Here is a 12,543-nt window from a genome sequence, read left to right as displayed (position 1 = left end):
TACCGAAATATGTGACATAAATGGCCATAATTTTTCATTAAATTATATTAAAAGCTCAAAAAATTTACACCGTCCAGGGACCGTAAACCTTAGTACGTGACATAGATTTCAACTTGGTACGTCCACCTGTTCCTGAGAAAAAGGAATTTTGCAGTCGGACATTCAACCAGACAGACAGACAGATGGGCAGAGAACAAAGTGATCCTGTAAGGGTTCAATATTTGCACCCGTGGTCTAGGGCGTACTCGCTTCGGCGGTACATATACTAAAACTGGAACGATATAGAGAAGATTAGCATCGTCCCTGCGCAAGAATGACAGGCAGAATCGTGAAGCTAGCCGGCACGGTATCTCAGCGTGTTTGGTCAGAGGGCAGGTAGCTCTCTAATAAAAAACTGAGTAACGCAATCAAATATCAACTTGAACGGATGCTATGTGACGTCCGCACAGACCAAACGCCACGAAATATGCTGAAAAAAAGGGGTAGCGTCTTCGATTAATTAGAAAAACGTTTTCGGTCCCGGGTTCGAAACCCGTAACTGGTTAAATTTTGATTAATAATCAGCATTGGCGGCCGAAGACTTCCGGCATAAGAAGTCAAAGAGAGCGGAGGAGCGGTTCAGCGCATTCTCTTGTCCTGTGGGTGAGGAACTTCCCCTAAAGGCGGAAGAATCAGCAATGTACAACGCCATTAGGATGCAGTAGGCAATGGAAACCACTGCATTAAAGATACATGAAGTGTAGCCATAGGACATATGGATGTAATTGAAGAAGTGTCATGATGATCTCTCCATTGACAAAAAATTCCGGAATATCCTCCCATTCGGATCTCCGGGAGGGGACTGCCAAGCGGGAGGTTGCCATGAGAAAAAGATTGAATAATCAACGAAACGAAAACGTTCTACGCGTCGGGGCGTGGAATGTCAGAAGCTTGAACGTGGTAGGGAAACTAGAAAATCTGGAAAGGGAAATGCTAACGCTCAAACTAGACACGGTAGGGGTCAGTAAGGTGGAAAGAAGATAGGGATTTCTGCTGAGATGAGTATAGGGTAATATCAACAGAAGCAGAAAATGGTATAACGGGAGTAGGATTCGTTATGAATAGGAAGGTAGGGTAGTGAGTGTGTTACCGTGAGCAGTTCAGTCATAGGATTATTCTTATCAGAATTGATAGCAAACCAACACCGTCGACGATAGTTCAGATAAACATGCCGATTTCGCAAGCTGAAGATAAAGAGATACGGAAAGTATATGAGGATACTGAAAGGGTAATGCAGTAAGTAAAGGGAGATGAAAATCTAATATTCATGGGGTAGTGGAATGCAGTTGTAGGGGAAGGGGTAGAAGAAAAGGTTGTAGCAGAATATGGGCTTGGGACAAGAAATGAGAGAGGAGAAAGACTAATTGACTTGTGTAACAAGTTTCAGCTGGTAAAAGCGAATACTCTGTTCAAGATTTAGAAGAGGAGGTATACTTGGAAAAGGCCGGGTGAGACGGGAAGATTCCAGTTAGATTACATCATGGTCAGAAAGATTCCGAAATGAGATGCTGGATTGTAGGGCGTACCCAAGAGTAGATATAGACTCACATCACAACATAGTAGTGGTGAATAGTAGGCTGAAATTTAAGACATTAGTCAGGGAGAATCAATATGCAAAGAAGTGTGACACGGAAGTATTAATAAATGACGAGATACGGTTGAAGTTCTCCAAGGCTGTAGATACAGCAATAGGGAATAGCTCAGTAGGCATTACAGTTGTAGAGGAATGGAAATCCCTAAAAAGACCGATAACAGAAGTTGGGAAGGAAAATATAGGTACAAAGAAGGTAACTGGGAAGAAACAATGGGTAACAGAAAAAATGCTTCAATTGATCGATGAAAAGAGGAACTACAAAGATGGTCTAGGAGACTCAGGTATACAGAAATACAAGTCGCTGAGGAATGAAATAAGTAGGAAGTCCATGGAAGATAAGACGAAATGGCCGCATGAAAAATATGAAGAATCTAAAAAAGAAATGATTGTACGTAGTACCGACTCAGCATACAGGAGAGTCACAAGAACCTTCGCTGACATTAAAAGCAAGGACAATAATATTAAGAGTGCAACGGAAATTCCACTGTTAAATGCAGACGAGAGAGCGGATGGGTGGAAAGAATACACTGAAAGCCTCTGTGACGGGGAAGATTTGTCTGATGTGATAGAAGAAGAAACAGGAGTCGATTTAGAAGAGATAGTGGTCCCGGCATTAGTATTAGAATTTAAGAGCTTTGTACGGCTTAAGATCAAATATCGCAGAAGGCATAGATAACATTCCATCAGAATTTCTGAAATCTTTGTGGGGTAGTGGCAACAAAACGACTATTTACGATGGTGTGTAAAATGTATGAGTCTGTCGACAAACCATCTGACTTTTTGAAAAACATCATCCTCACAATTCGGGAAACAGCAAGAACTGACAAGTGTGAGAATTATCACACAGTCAGAATAACAACTCATGCATCCAAGTTGCTGCCAAGAATAATATATAGAATAATGGAAAAGAAAATTGGGGATGCGCTAAATAACGATCAATTTGGCTTTAGGAAAGGTAAAGACACGAGAGAGGCAATTCCGACGTTGTGGTTAATAATGAAAGCAAGACTCAGGAAAAATCAAGACACGTTCATAGAATTTGTCGACCTGGGAAAAGGGTTCGACAATGCAAAACGGTGCAAGATGTTCGAAATTTTGAAAAAAAGTAGGGGTATGCTATAGGGAGAGACGGGTCATATACAATATTTGCAACAGCCAAGAGGGAATAAGAAGAGTGGACGACCTAGAACAAAGTGCTCGCATTAAAAAGGGTATAATACAAGTATATAGTCTTTCACCCTTACTGTTCAGTCTGTACGTCGAGGAAGCAATAATGAAAATAAAAGAAAGGTCCAGAAGTGGAATTAAAATTTAAGGTGAAATGATATCAATGATATGATTCGCTGATGACTTTGCTATTCTGAGTGAAACCGAAGAAGAATTACAAAATCTGTTGAATGGAATTGCCAGTCTAATGAGTACAGATTACGGATTGAGAGTAAATAGATGAAAGACGAAGGTAATGAGAAGTAGTAGAAATGAGGTCAACGAGAAACTTAACGTCAGGGTCGATAGTTAAGAAGAAGATGAAGTTAAGGAATTCCGCTACGTAGGCAGTAAAATAACGAGTGACGGACGGAGCAAGGAGGACATCAAAAGCAGACTAGCAATGTCAAAAATGGCATTCCTGGCCAAGAGAAGTATAGTAATATCAAATATCGGCCTCGATTTGAGTAAGAAATTTCTGAGAATGTACGTCTGCAGTACAGCATTGTATGGTAGTGAGACATGGACGGTGGGAAAACCGGAACAGAAGAGAATCGAAGCATTTGTGATGTGGTGCTACAGACGAATGTTGAAAATTAGGTGAACTGATAAGGTAAGGAATGAGGAGGTTCTGTGTAGAATCAGAGAGGAAAGGAATGAGTGGAAAACACTAATAAGGAGAAGGGACAGGATGATAGGACATCTGTAAGACATAAAGGAAGGACTTCCATGGTTCTAGAGGGAGCTGTAGAGTGCAAAAACGTTAGAGGAAGACAGAGATTGGAATACATGACAGAGGACGTAGAGTGCAAGTGCTAGTCTGAGATGAAGAGGTTAGCACAGGAGAGGAATTCGTGGCGGGCCGCATCAAACCAGTGGCATTTCAGTGAAGTGGAATCAGAACTTCGACCCCCAGTCACTCATTTTTCTGACGAGACCTCGTTTAGCCAGTTTCTCACAGAATATGTACCATGATGGATCACAAAATTTCCACCAGTACTTTGAAGATTCTTTGCATAATCTCTATATTGGTGCGCAACATCTGGCGTTAATGTTAACCAGTAGGCCCTATAGCCAGAGACAGTTTAATCTGTGAGTGGATCAACTCACAGATGAAAGATTATATAGATATTTTCAGCAAGACGGAGCAACAACACACACAGCTTTGTCAACATTGTCATGATTGTATAAGACTTCTGTGAGGAAAAGACAATTAGCACAGGAAGTGCAATCTCATGACCACCTCGACTGTCTTGTCCCTCTCCCTGGGACTGTTACCTACAGGAAAAATTGAAGTCACAGTTGTGCTAATAAAATCGTCACACGACTGAAGTGCTACAGCAGAACATGAAAATACTATTGCTGTTGTCTCTCCGGCACCGCTGCTGCGGGTGTCTCACAGTGTGGTAAATCGAGCATAGCCCTGCATCGACGTCAACGCTGGCCACCTCCAACACCCTCTGTTTTGTACATTAACAACGATCAGTCTCCCATCAATCTTATTGTAAATGATGTAAATTTTGACGTTATGATATCGTTGCTTAATACACAGGGTGTTTCTGTAAGAGCATGCAAAAATGTAAGAGGACACAGAGAATGCTACACTGAACAATCTGAGATAGGGAACCTGGGATTGGAGAAGCCAGCTTAAGGTGATGCGGAAGTAAACTTGTCTACTGCTTTATTTAGCATTTTCTGTTTTCCAACTTATTCACAGTTAACATGCGTACAAGTTTACACGTAATGTGTTGTTTATGTATATACACATTCCTTATTTTCTCCAAGAAAACAAGGAGGACGAGCCTTATTACTAGGACGTCTACCTGGCCGTATGGATGGCCACATGTACTTTAGGTTCGTGCAAAAAGTTCTGTATGAGTTGTTGGAGAACGTACCCTTGGCTGTTCGTGAGAGAATGTGGATACAACATGATGGTACACCGCCTTACTTCAGTGTGGATGTCCGAAACCATCTCAGTGCTGTATATCCTGGTCGCTGGATTGGAAGGGGATGCCCTATTCGTTGGCGTGTGGGGTCACCTGATGTGAATCCCCTTAATTATTTCCTACGAGGATATGTAAAGTCAATTGTGTATGAGACCGCGGTGGATATGGAGATAGAATTAGTTGCAAGAATTGTAGCTGCCTGTGATACAATTCAAAACATACCAGGGATATTTGTCAGGGTGCGTCAGAATTTGCCGATTTCATGCCTGCACTGAGGCTGAGGGCCGTCAGTTTAAGCACATTTTTTTAAAGATACAGTGCAAATGGTACGTCAGTGATGGTATTTGCGGTTAACTAATGTAAATAAAATAGTACACAGTTATGTGATTTTATTCGTATTATCTCCTTAAGCTAGCTTCTCCGAACCCAGATTCCCTACCAACTAACCTAAAGACATCACACACATCCATACCCGAGGCAGGATTCGAACCTGCGACCGTAGCAGTCGCGAGGTTTCAGACTGAAGCGCCTAGAACCGCTCGACCACGGCGGCTGGCTCTTCTTCTCCTCTTTCATGGCGAATGAAATATATTTTTATGAAGCTGGTCACCGGGTGTGACATTCGGCTATATTCCTTTCTGTTTTTTTTAAAGGACACCGTGCAATGTTCGGGAATGTTTGATGAGAGCAGTTATTAGCTGCTAGTAAATGCAATTTTTCAAAATGGGTCCAAGCCATTTCTAAGGAAACATATTTTTACGTAGACATTTTTTTATGTAGATGCCTGAATCTGGCGAAACGCGTCAATGGTAAACAAAAAATAGATACTACCCTGCAACCAAGGCTGACTGTTTGTTTCTGCATATGAGTGTCAGTATTTTTCCTGTTCGGTTTTATTTTGACCAAAGGTTAGCATCCACATTCACACTGATACAATTTTTATTTTTAATGATTAATAAAAACCACCTCAGCTATGTTATTACACATTTATTGTGTTACGGCAGGTTTCGTTCTTTGAAAATCTTCAGGTTCAAAGACCGAAATCAGTTGTAACAAAAAAATGTGTGATAATAAAGCTGAGAATAATTTTATTAATTATTAACATTAGTGTCAGCTGTGGGCTCTAAACTAACAAGATTGCAATTTGTATTAGATGTGTCATTTTTTTGGAAGGAATCAGTAGAGAGATTTTAGCATCATTGGTTAACTGACGCAGCCTGTCAAATTGTTTAGGGACTTAGACGTAATACTATTAAGTTGCATGAAATGCACTAAATGCATGAAATCAACACAGCAGAGGTAAAATGGAAAAATTACATTTGTTACTAAAATTCTGGGAAGGGGTGGAAGATCTATTAAACATAGGAGGGTCATTCCATTAGTGATGGCAACTGTGGTATATCGTGTGAACGTGTGGCATTAGCGTAATCGCTTTAAATACATTCGAAAGCTCGCGGCAAACATCAGCGAAACCAACTGACAGATAGCGACCGCATACGAGGGCGGCTTGTTATCAGCGCCTGAAACGTTCAGTGTGAGCTTGGCCGTTCTACAAGATGGATACTTCCCCCCCCCCCCCCCCCCTACTCTCCATACGTCAGTTCATGCGACTTCGACCTCATTCCACGTCTGAGGATACCGCTGCTTGGGAGGCGCCTTGTAAACAAAGCTAATGTCGTCACGGCATTACAGAGACAGGTGCCGCATACTTATGGCAATTCAAATGCCACTAAACGGTTTCCCCTGTTTTGGCTACGCTGTCTGCATGCACTGGGGGATTATTTTGAAGCACAGTAGTTGATTTTTATTCATTTTTCTTCCATTTCTACTCGAGTACAATATATTTACACAGACTTCTAACGCGTGGTTTTCATTTGAAAATTTACCATTGTGACGTCGCAAGTTACTGCAGGATAACATTGCAAAGATACCCAGACGTGGAGCCCGGTGAATGTGCAAGAGGCTACAAACTTGTGTCTTAGCCATGACTCATAGCATATCTGTCGCTACTAGCCAGCATGAGAACGGGCTTCTGTTTTACTTAGAACGACTGTATATTCATACCCTCTCCGAATCTATATAAAACATTTTAAATATTAAAGCATTAATGTCAAACTTGGTATACTATTTTTTGTTATTCAGAAAAAGATCTCCAAATTTCAGAGTTGTACATACAATAGTTTCGGAGGTTCAGAAAATTACCTAAAGCCCACCAAACTGACACCCAGAGTGAAAAATTCAGTTAGGAACGATTACAGTTTCTGTTACCATTTGAAATCATTTACAGGGTTCTCAATATATCATATCAATTAGTTTGGATTTTTATTTTCAAAACTTTCATTATTCTTCATTTCACAGTATAAAAATTCAGAAAAAATTAGTATCTGTTTATTATGTTGTTGTGCCAACAAATGAGGATGAGTGAGAGTTTGTATGTGGGACATATGAAAAAATTCAATATTGTATTATGTACAACATTAAGTAATCGTAATGTGGGCAAGATGTAATTTACCCACATTGCTGATGACGTGTGTCTAGGTGTGATTGCTTTTGTAAGAAGGCAGCCAGAATATTAGTTTAAAGTGCAATCGTTTTCTAAATTATTTTCAAGATTAAATTTATTTCATTTTACTTTATTAAAAATTGTGTTAGTATTTGCATTTTGGGATGACATAAATTACTTTCTGAACAGTGAGCGGCCTAGGCGAGTTTTGCTCCGAGAATGATCTCCAAAGATAATTCTGACTGGTCCGTCAAACTGATCAGCCAGACAGAATTAAGTAGTTCCCGCTCACAGCTAGTTAGTCATGCTATGAGTGAGGCAGTGTCGGGAGAGTCGCTCGCCAGCATCAGACGTGGAAGTTCCTCGCATTTAATACGAACACTTTGATTAAAGTTTGGAGTTTCGGGACTGTTTTGTTGGAAAGTTCGTTGTGAGTGAACTTTCGGCCTAGATGAAAATTCCGGGAGGCGTGTTCTGTATTCAGTTATGGAGTATAGGCGAGCAGTTTCCTTTAAAGAAACGCACTGAAAAGGACTGAATGTGAAACTCATTTATAGTAGCGGATCTGTGACTTTGAGAATCAAGAATAGCTCCCAACATGGGTAACGTAGAAGTAGATAACCTCAGGGATAGTGAAGTAATTTAAATCACTTCACAAAAGCAAGTTTTCCGGTCCAGGATGTATACCAGTTATGTTCCTTTCAGGGTATGCTGATATTATAGCTCCTTACTTAACAGTCACGTACAACCGTCCGCTCGACAAATGATCCTTACCTACTGACTGGAGAGTTGCACAAGTCACACCAGTAATCAACGAAGGTAGTAGGAGTTATCTACTAAATTACAAGCCCATATCGTTAACGTCGATATGCAGCAGGATTTTGGAACGTATACTGTGTTGTGTTCGTACATTATTTATTACCTTGATGAGAACGGGTTATTGACACACAGTCAACACGGATTTACAAATCATCGTTCTTGTAAAACACAACTAGCTCTTCACTCACATGAAGTTTTGAGTGCTATTGACAAGGGATTTCAAATTGATTTCGTATTTCTAGATGTCCAGAAGGTTTCTGACGCTGTACCACACGGGCGGCTTGTAGTGAAATTGACTGCTTATGGAATATCGTCTCAGTTATGTTACTGGACTCCTAATTTCCTGTCTGAGAGCTCACAGTTCGCAGTAACTGACGAGAAGTCATCAAGTAAGACAGAAGTGATTTCTGGCGTTCCCCAAGGTAGTGTCATAGGCCCTTTTCTGTTCCTTATGTATATAAACGATTTTGGAGACAATTTGAGCAGCCCTCGTAAGTTGTTTGCAGATGATGCTATCGTTTATCGACTAGTAAATTCATCAGAAGGTATTTGTATGCTGTAATAATTGGAAACTGACGGTAAATGAGTGCTAAAAGGCACGCGTTAAACTTCGCTTACACGGTAAATCAGTCAAATCTAAAGGCCGTAAATTCAGCTAAAAACCCAGGAATTACGATTATGAACAACTTAATTTGGAAGGGACGCGTAGAAAATGTTGTGGGAAAGGCTAACGAAAGACTGTGTTTTATGGGAAGGACTTAGAAAATGTAACAGACCTACTACGGAGACTGCCTATACTACGCTTGTCCGACCTCTTTTAGAGTAGTGCCGCGCGGTGTGAGATTGTTACCAGATAGGATTGACGGAGTACATCGAGAAACTTCAAAGAAGGGCAGCACGTTTTATACTACCGCTAAATGGGGGAGAGAATGTCACTGAAATGATACAAGATTTGAGGTGGACATAATTAAAACAAAGGTGTTTTTCGTTGCGGCGAAAGGTTCTTGCGAAATTTCAGCCATGGACTTCTCCTCCGAATGCAAAAATATTTTGTTGACGCCGACCAACATAGGGAGAAATGATCGCCATAATAAAAGGGAAATTAGATATCTTGGAAAGATATAGGTGTTCGCTTTTTCCGTGTGCTGTACGAGATTAGAATAATAGAGAATTATTGTGAAGGTTGTAAGGGGTCCGTAGGCCCTTACTATAAGTTTTGCGACAGAACAGGTCGACAGGACAAACAATCGATAGTGTGTGTCGGGTTGCGAGAGCGAGAGCGAGTGTTGAGTAGAGTAGAGTGGGACCCAGGCTGCGGACCGGGCCGTGGGGCGGCCGGTGGCCGTAATGCAAGGCCGTACCGACAAAGGGGGTGGCCATAGCCGCGGTTTAACCCCTTTTGTGTTAGAAATATACGGGTAAGTGAACAAGTACAATTACTAGTGTGATTCAGTGATATTTCAGTGCCGATATTTGTATTTTCGCGTCTACCGCGCCGGCATTATTTGGATTGCAGTGTTGGATACAGTGATTAAAATTTGCGTGTGACGATAATGAATAACAAAGAGGCCTGTGCTGAGACTAGCCGTTATTAATTTTGTACGACGAAGGCAGTGGCTGTCTCCTTACTTTGGTGTTTTTGTGATGAATATAGTTCGTTGATTAATGAAGCTGTATCGTTGTTCTTCTTGGCACCAGACATTCATTATTACAGCATTCGAGAAGGACAAAATGGAATGTAACAACTCCGTAGCAGTCCAATCCGATTGCCAGCCCCATTAGGTACACAGTCACATTAGTTATTATCTATTTGGGCTGCTATCAGATCTCGATCGAGCGGGATAAGTAAGTAGATCAAACCGGAGTGTTACACCCTTGGCTTACCGTGAAAGGACAAGTGCAATTTTCGGACGAATCGCAAAGAACAATAGGTAATTTTGTCTTATTTAACGCGAAGAAAATATTTTCCAATGTTGAATCGGGACAGAGCATAAACTTTCAAATCGCGACAAGAAACAGTGCATTTTGAACAATACGAAGTAATAGCACCTTACGATTGTGACTATACTTTTTCTTGCCATTTTAGATGAAAATAATAGTGTCAATAAACTGTGTTATAATGTGCAAACGCGCAAATCCGCACGAAAAACTGTGAAAAGTGAACACCAAAGAAAGACACGTGTGAACATTAAAATCGCAAAACGAGCCAAGAATTCGTCACGAAAGATTTAAAGAAGTGTTTAGTAGTAATATTGTGACTGTAATTGTTTTTTTTGAATAGTGAAAATCGGACAGCTTCTTGTGGACTCATAAACTGTTATGCGGACGACAATGTATTGTGGCGACGCAATTATTGAGTGATGTCACGCAGACACGTGTAGCAGTTGCGCCAGAGAGCTTCGATCTGCGAGGTGATTTCACACGCCCGCCACAGCAAGCCGCGCGACTTCGAGACACCGAGTGCCGTCCCGACATCTAGCAGCCGAACTACAAACTACGCCCGCCTGCAGCGTCACGGAGCGGCCGGCTGAGAACTACGACGTCCTGCCACAGCGAGCCGCGAGACCTTCACGCGTTCCGGCGGCAGTACAGCGCCACGCCCACTTCAATCGTCAAAACATCGCAACTCGTGGTAACGTCGGTTGGTGAGTGAAGACAACTGATTGACATAACATTATATTGCAGTGTGCAGTTTCGCGGTAAATAAACGTTTGTAAACTGAATTGCGCGTTAGGAAAAGTGCCCAATTGCAGTAATTTCCGAAAAGTTTGCGAAAAATACTCTGAAATTGAGCATACTTATTTATGCATACTGCGCTGTCTAAATGATAATTATACAGATATGCTTACTGTTTTTGGGGGATTTTATATGTATAGATTTTATGAATAGTATGATTTATCTTATTTAAAACATTTTACATACACTATGTATGTGGAAATTGATATTTGAAGTGATTAGGTTTTGACAGTTGTTGTGTTCGATGCTCTTGCGTATTGTATCAAGTAGGGATTAATTGAAAAATACTTCAGGTGCTGTTTGATTAGTTTTATGGTAATTAGGAGTGTTTTGGGTTACTGAAGGTTATTCTATATTACCTACCTGTGCATTAAAAATAACCAAACATGTCTACTGAAGATAAGCAGGTTTGTGAGGCAGTAGTTGAAAGGAAAGGGATTGGACAGGAAGACCAAGATGATTCGGGTATCAGTGATTATGGAGTGTCATTAGATAGCCCAGTAGCACATTCAACTAGTTATCCCGAGACACCAGGACAAACGACGAGAGATAAGTCAATTTCAGAAGATGCAGATATACGGTCGATGTTGGCAGCCTTGCTAAAAGAAAACAACGCATTACTAAAGAAGTATTTTCAAGAAAGGAGAGAAATAGTCCACAAATCAATACAGGAAAGTTTACGAGAATTCAGAGAATCATTAAAGAAAGGTTCACAAAATAGCGAAACATCATACACGAAGATGGAATGCAATCTGAAGGAGGAAGTGCAGGAGTTACCCGAACAATTGAAGGTGAACATCAACGAGAGAGAGGAAGCAACAGGAGAATATAGACCAAGTCCAGGGAGACGTGGAGAAGATAGAAGGGAAGCTAACAAAAAAGGTAGAAGACGATATTGAAGAAAGTAAAGCCGAATTGGGAGAAAGGATCACCGAGGTGGAAACAAATTGCGATCATGGAATCGCCGAGATAACGCAGATGCAGAAACAATGTAATGATGCGGTTAAGGGGATAGGAGATAGGCAAAACCAACTAGCTGTCAATCTAAGAAATGCTATAGCCATGCAATGGGAAGAGGATAACAAGAGGGTTGAAATGGAGGTCAAGCAATTACAACAGGGAGTGCAGCAATTGGGGAGCAAGACAGAAGAAATTGATAAACGAATTAGCAATGCCATTTTAACCGTTGGGGAATGTAAAGTCGTTACCTTGATGAGCAGTGATAATCGGTGTGTCCAAAATAATACGAGGCAGAAATTTAGACCGAAAGGAGAACTGCACCCAATGATATTTATGAAGTTGTTAGGAGGAGTTTTCCCAACACATCTTAAAGACTCAAACAAGATTCAATTTGCAATAGATAGAATGGAAGGTGAGGCCTTCACTTGGGGAATCAAGAAGAGGGAAGGGACTAAGGTTCATGCAAAATCAAAGAAAATAAACTCTGAAATACATAAAGTTAACGACGTTAATAAGGGACCGTACAGGATTATAAAAATTGGTCGTCCTAACACTGTGGAGTTGGAGTATGCACGGACAAAGAGAGTGCATGGTAAGGAACATGTGGAAAACATAAAAACGTACTACTCACATGAGAACAGGGATAACCCAGATGAGGAAGAGGTACGAATTGAAGAAAGTTAGGTGTAGGGAGCTAGCAACTCTTTTGCTGGTATACCAAGTGGCGACTGGTACACTCC

General features: G+C 41.0%; 1 long non-coding RNA gene and 1 other non-coding gene across 2 annotated transcripts in view; both read left to right on the top strand.

Moving 5' to 3' along the window:
• The first annotated feature begins 241 nt into the window (after window positions 1-241).
• On the top strand, window positions 242-348 carry LOC126476729 (U6 spliceosomal RNA). Its single transcript, XR_007587198.1, has one exon. It is a non-coding gene; the product is annotated as a U6 spliceosomal RNA (small nuclear RNA).
• Window positions 349-10,696: 10,348 nt separating this feature from the next.
• The window catches only part of LOC126475319 (uncharacterized), a 649,294-nt gene continuing 647,447 nt past the window's right edge, over window positions 10,697-12,543 (top strand). Inside the window, exon 1 of the long non-coding RNA XR_007586701.1 lies at window positions 10,697-10,752. This is a non-coding gene — a long non-coding RNA (uncharacterized LOC126475319). The remainder of the gene's footprint in view (window positions 10,753-12,543) is intronic.

Source organism: Schistocerca serialis, chromosome 4 (assembly GCF_023864345.2).
Source record: "Schistocerca serialis cubense isolate TAMUIC-IGC-003099 chromosome 4, iqSchSeri2.2, whole genome shotgun sequence".
Taxonomy (NCBI): Eukaryota; Metazoa; Arthropoda; class Insecta; order Orthoptera; family Acrididae; genus Schistocerca; species Schistocerca serialis.
This window is presented reverse-complemented; position numbering and strand designations above follow the sequence as displayed.